Genomic DNA, 7,061 nt, shown 5'->3' on the forward strand with positions numbered 1-7,061 from the left:
CCCTTCCACCACCCCTAGTTCATTTCCCAGAGTTAGGAGTCTTTATGTTCTGTCTCCCTTTCTGATATTTCCTACCCATTTCTTCTCCCTTCCCTTCTATTCCCTTTCACTATTATTTATATTCCCCAAATGAATGAGAACATATAATGTTTGTCCTTCTCCGATTGACTTACTGCACTCAGCATAATACCCTCCAGTTCCATCCACGTTGAAGCAAATGGTGGGTATTTGTCATATTAATCTGTGTCCCTGCAATTTTGCTACAATCAGTTCCAGGAGTTTAAAGAATCCATTCCTTCAGATTTTCTAGATAGACAAATATGTAATCTGTGAATAAAGATAGTTTTGTTCCTTTCTTCCAAGTGTGTATACATTTAATTTCCTTTTCTTGTTGTATTGTATTAGCTAGAACTTCCAATATAATTTTAGAAAGGAATGGTGAGAAGGGACATCCTTGCCTTGTAGCGAATCTTGATGAGAAAGATTTTAATTACATTACAAAGTATAATATTATCTGTAGATTTTGAAAAGTTGAAGAAGTTGCTGCCCCTGGACGCCGCCGAGTAAGCATCGTTAAAGTCTCCCCTCCCACCGCCGTCATGTCTAAGTCAGAGTCTCCCAAAGAGCCCCAGCAGCTGCGGAAGCTCTTCCTTGGAGGTTTGAGCTTCAAAACGACCGATGAGAGTCTGAGGAGTCATTTTGAGCACTGGGGGACGCTTACGGGCTGTGTGGTAATGAGAGACCCCAACGCCAAGCGCTCCAGAGGCTTTGGGTTTGTCACGTAGGCCACGTGGAGGAGGTGGACGCGGCCCTGAACGCCCGGCGCACGAGGTGGATGGAAGAGTCGTGGAACCAAAGAGGGTTGTGTCCCGAGAAGATTCTCAAAGACCCGGTGCCCACTTAACTGTGAAAAAGATTTTTGTGGGTGGCATTAAAGAAGACACTGAAGAACATCATCTAAGAGATTATTTTGAACAGTTTGGGAAAATTGAAGTGATTGAGATCATGACTGACAGAGGCAGTGGCAAAAAGAGAGGTTTTGCTTTTGTGACCTTTGATGACCATGACCCTGTAGACAAGATTGTCATTCAAAAATACCATCCTGTGAATGGCCACAACTGTGAAGTAAGGAAAGTCCTATTGAAGCAAGAGATGGTTAGTGCTTCATCCAGCCAAAGAGGCCGAAGTGGTTCTGGAAACTTTGGTGGTGGTCGTGGAGGTGGTTTTGGTGGGAATGACGACTTTGGTCGTGGAGGGAACTTCAGTGGTCGAGGTGGCTTCGGTGGCAGTCGAGGTGGTGGTGGATACGGTGGCAGTGGGGATGGCTATAACGGATTTGGTAACGACGGAAGCAACTTTGGAGGTGGTGGAAGCTATAATGATTTTGGCAATTACAACAATCAATCCTCAAATTTTGGACCCATGAAAGGAGGAAATTTTGGAGGCAGAAGCTCTGGCCCCTATGGTGGTGGAGGCCAATACTTTGCCAAACCACGAAACCAAGGTGGCTATGGCGGTTCCAGCAGCAGCAGCAGCTATGGCAGTGGCAGAAGGTTTTAATTACTGCCAGGAAACAAAGCTTAGCAGGAGAGGAGAGCCAGAGAAGTGACAGGGAAGCTACAGGTTACAACAGATTTGTGAACTCAGCCAAGCACAGTGGTGGCAGGGCCTAGCTGCTACAAAGAAGACATGTTTTAGACAATACTCATGTGTATGGGCAAAAAACTCGAGGACTGTATTTGTGACTAATTGTATAACAGGTTATTTTAGTTTCTGTTCTGTGGAAAGTGTAAAGCATTCCAACAAAGGGTTTTAATGTAGATTTTTTTTTTTTTGCACCCATGCTGTTGATTGCTAAATGTAATAGTCTGATCATGATGCTGAATAAATGTGTCTTTAAAAAAAAAAAAAAAAGTTGAAGAAGTTTCCTCCATTCTCAGTTTGCTATTTTGGATTAAATTGACTAATATTTTATTGATAATTTTTTTAAAGATTTTACTTATTTATTCATGAAAGACACAAAGAAAGAGAAGCAGAGACAAGACAGAGGGAGAAGTAAGCTCTATGCAGGGAGTCTGATACAGGACTCAATCCTGGGACTCCAGGATCACAACCTGAGCTGAAGGATCACCACCTGAGATGAAGGCAGATGCTTAACTGCTGAGCCACCCAGGCATCCCAATTGAGACTTTTAATAGCTGTATTAATGAGAAATATTAGTCTGTAATTTTATTTTCTTATATGTGTTCATTTGATTTTGGTTTTATGGTAGTGCTGGTCTCATAGAATAAGTTAGGATTCTCCATACTTTTTCTCTGAAATACATTACAGAGAATTGGCATAATTGCTTCCTTAAATGTTTGGTAGAGTTTACCAGTGTACTATCTGGTGCTTTATTTTTTGTATAAACAATATTTTATTTTTTGAACCACTGATGTTCGAAATGATTGATATAGTTAGATTGATATCTACTATGCCCTTGTGCTTTGTCTGATTTTTGCTTTCCATTCTTTTCGTGCCTTATGTGATATTTTATACACTAATTGAGCATGTTATGATTCCATTTTACTTATTTTTTAGCATATAATTTAGATTCCTTCTTTCATTTATTTTTTTTTAAATTTTCCTTTTTTAAAAAGGGATTGCCTTAGAATTTAAAATATACACTCACAAATAATACAAATCTACTTTCAAGTAACAGTATACCACCTCTTAGGTAGTGTGAATACTTTATAAAAACAAAATAATTCATATTCTTCCCTCTTGTCCCATTCATTATTGCTATTTTTCATTTTACTTTATATAAGCATATTTATTTAAGCTTATGCAATTCAATACATTGTTGCTATTATTATTTTAACATACAGTTACCTTTTGGATCAATTAATAAGAAATATAAATGTTATTATTTTACCCATAATTATTCCTTTTTTAATACTCTTCATTTCTTCAAATTTCTGAACTATATTATTTTCTTTCTAAAGAACTTCTTTTAACATATCTTGAAAGAGAGATATACTGTAACAAATTCTCTCAATTTTTTTTTGACTGAGAAAGCCTTCTCCTTCACTTTTTAAATTTATTTTGTTTATTTTTGACAAATTTATGTATATTTTAGATGTACATTTTCAAGTATATATCATAATTAACTATGTTTACATTATACACAGTAAGTGTTCAAAATGTATTCATTTTGTAACTGAAACGTTGTGCCTTGTGATTAATATTTTCCCTTTACCAGAAACTCTCAGCCCCTGGTAATCACTATTATACTTTTGTTACTATCAGTTTGTGTTTATGGCTTATTTCACTTAATGTAATAGCCCCTAGATTTTATTGATACAGCAAATGACAAGCTTTCCTTTTTTAAGGATGAATAATATTTATCACATATACATACCATATTACATATATACTATCGTATGTTATTTTATATAAACACACACACACGGCTATTATGAATAATGCTGCATTAAACATGAGAGTACGAATATGTCTAAGATTGTGAGAGTACTAATAACTAAGATTGTGATTTTATTTCTTTTGGGTATATACTCAGAAGATGAATTGCTGGATCATGTGATTGTTTTATTTTTAATTTTTGAGAAACCACCATACTGTTTTCTATATGACTATACTAACTTACATTCTCTTTGATCATGTACAAGGGTCCCTATTGAGCCATCCTTGAATCAGGAATAAATCCCAATTGATCTAGTGCTCAATTCTTTTAATATGCTTTTGGATTCAGTTTGCTAGTATTTTGTCAAAGATTTTTGGATCAATGTTCATTAGTAGTAATGAGCTAGTTTTCTTTTTTTGTAGTGTCTTTGTCCAGATTTCATTTCAGGGTAATGTTGGCCTCAAAATGAATCTAGATATATTTATTCCTCTTGAATTTTGTGGACCAGTTTGAGAAATATTAGCATTTTTTCTCTAAATATTTGGTTTAACACACTAGCAAAACCATCTGGTTCTATTTATTTATTTTTATTTATTTATTTATTTTTAATTTATGATAGTCACAGAGAGAGAGAGAGAGGCAGAGACACAGGCAGAGGAAGAAGCAGGCTCCATGCACCGGGAGCCTGATGTGGGATTCGATCCCGGGTCTCCAGGATCGCGCCCTGGGGCAAAGGCAGGTGCTAAACCGCTGCGCCACCCAGGGATCCCAACCATCTGGTTCTAGATCTGGTTCTGAATGTTTCTTGGTTGAGAGATATTTGATTGCTGATTTAATTTCCATGCTATTGGTCTGTTAAAATCTTCTATTTCTTCATTATTCTGACTTGGTAGTTTGCATACTTATAGAAATTCATCCATTTCTTTTATTGGATTTGTTGCTATTTATTTGTTTCTTATAGACATCTGCATTTCAGTCATATCTGTTGTCATATCTCTTTTTACATTTATACTTTCATCTATTTGAGTCTTCTCTCCTTTTTTTCTGTCTGTCTAGCTAAATTAAATCTTTAAAAAAAACTCAATTTGTTAAGCTTTCTTATTATCTTGCTAATCTCTGTTCATTTAATTCTCCTCTGATCCTTGTTATTTTCTTCCTCTTACTGACTTAGGACATTTTGTTATTTTTTTAGACCCTTGAGGTGTAGACTTAGGTGTTTATTTTATATCTTTCTTTTTCTTAATGTTGGCATTGACTGCTAGGAACATCCGTCTTAGACCTATTTAGATGTATTCTTTACATACATTGTGTTTCCATCTTTATATCTTTATTTCCCTTTTGATTTCTTTACCCATTAGTTCAGATTATTCAACCTCCACATATTTGTGAATTTTCCATGTTTCTTCTTGTTGTTAATTTCTAGTTTTATACTACTTTTCATTGGAAATCTTTGTTGTAATTTCAGTCTTCATAAGTTTGTTAAGACTTGCTTTCTGTGTTTGAAAAAAATGTGTATTCTTCTGTTGAATGAAAAATTTTGTCTATGTTAGGTCCATTTGTTCTGAAGGTTAGATTCTAATGCTTCCTTATAGTCTTTCTGTCTGGGTGATCTAGCCATTGTTGAAAGTGGGGGTGTTGAAGTCCTTTACTATTTTTGTATTGCTGTCTCTTTTCTCCTTCAAATCTGTCAATAATATTTTGGTGCTCTGTTGTTAGGTTCATATACATTTGCTATTGTTATTTTCTCTTGTTTAATCAATCCTTTTATAATTATATAATGACCTTCTTTATCCCTTATTACAATTTTGACTTGAAGTCTATTTAGTATAATATGAATATAGCTACCTTTGTTCTCTTTTGGCTTCCATTTGCATGAGATATCTCTTTTCTACCCCTTTACTTTGAGCCTATCTGTTTCTTAAAGCTGAAGTGAGTGTCTTTAGGCAGCACATAGTTGGGTCTATTTATTTTATTTTATCTTTATGTTATTTTACATTTAATCACTCTATATCATTTGATTGAAGAAGGTAGTCCATTTACATTTAAACTAACTACTGATAGGTAAAGGCTATGTCATTTTGCTTATTGTTTTCTAGATCCTTTATTTTCTTTCATTGTCTCTTACTGTTTTTCTTTGTAATTCGATCATTTTCTATAGTGGTATGTTTTCAATCTTTTCTCTTTATCATTTATGTATCTTGTGTAGGTTTTTGCTTTGTGATTTCCACAAGGCTTATATAGAACATGTTTATGACAATCTATTTTAAGCTAAAAATGACTTAATTTTTTTTTGCATACAAATCTCAACAGTTCTACTCCATCATACATTTTATGTGATTGATATCACAATTTATGTATGTTTATATTGAATATCCAGTAACAAATTAATGTTGCTATAGCTATTTTTAATCTTCTATCTTTTAAGCTTTATGGTAGAGTTACAAGTCATTTACACACAATCATTACAATATTAATGTATTCTGAATTTGACCATATATTTACCTTTACCAATGAATTTTATACTTTCCTATGATTTCTTGTTACTAGTTAGTACTCTTTTCTTTCCAGACTGAATAACTCCCTTTTGCAGTTTAGCAGTTTTTTTTAAGTCAGTTCTAGTGATGATGTATTCCTTCATCTTTTGCTTGTCTGGGACTGTTTTTATCTCTCTTTTAATTCTGAAGGATAGCTTTGTCAGGAAAAGTATTTTTGATGGCAAATTTTTTCTTTAGCAGTTTGAGTATATCATCTCAAAGGTTTTTGCTGAGAAATTAACTTATGGCCTTTTGTGATTTCCTTGCATCTGATGAGGTTCTTTTCTCTTGATGCTTTCAAAAATTTAATTTTATCCTTTTAATTTTATTTTTAATTAAAATATAGTTGACATACAATATTATATTAGTTTCATCTGTGCAAGAATTTTATACATTACAAGATGCTTACTACAGTAAGTGTGGTTACCCCTGTCACCATACAAAGTTATTACAGTATTACCAATTATAATTTCTATGTTGTACTTTATATACCAGTGACTTATTTATTTTATAATTGGAATTCATAATATCCTTTAGCTATTTGGTCCACTCCTCTCTGGGAACCACCAGTTTGTTCTCTTTATAAGTCTGTTTCTTTCGGATGTTTTATTTGTTTGTTTGTTTTAGATCGCAGATAGAAGTGAGATTTCACTTGTATGGTATTTTTCTTTCTCTGTCTGACTTATTTCACATAGCATAATACCCTTTAGGTCCATCCATGTTGTTGCAAGTGGCAAGACATTTTTCTTTTTATAGCTGAGTAATATTCCATTGTGTGCATATGCCTCATATTTTTATCCCTTTATCTATCAATAGATACTTAGGTTGTCCATAGCATGGTGATTGTAAATAATGTAATAAACTTTGGAGTGAATATCTATTCTAATTAGCTTTTCACCTTTGGGTAAATAGTCAGAATTACTGTATAATATGGTGTTTCTATTTTTAATTTTTGAGGAATCTCCATGCCATTTTTCATAGTCGCTGTGCTAAAAAAGAGAAAATTGTAGACTAATATTCCTGATGAACATAGATGCAAACACTCTCAAAAAATATTAGAAATTGATTTCAAAGATACATTATAATGACCATTCATCATGATTATGTGGCATTTAATACAGGGA

The 7,061-nt window shown here is 33.8% G+C and overlaps 1 pseudogene; it reads left to right on the top strand.

The window, feature by feature from the left end:
• The first annotated feature begins 549 nt into the window (after positions 1-549).
• Positions 550-1,872, top strand: LOC140598865 (heterogeneous nuclear ribonucleoprotein A1-like; annotated as a pseudogene).
• The last annotated feature ends 5,189 nt before the right edge of the window (positions 1,873-7,061 follow it).

The sequence above is a fragment of the Vulpes vulpes genome, chromosome 5, assembly GCF_048418805.1.
Source record: "Vulpes vulpes isolate BD-2025 chromosome 5, VulVul3, whole genome shotgun sequence".
NCBI classification, from domain to species: Eukaryota; Metazoa; Chordata; class Mammalia; order Carnivora; family Canidae; genus Vulpes; species Vulpes vulpes.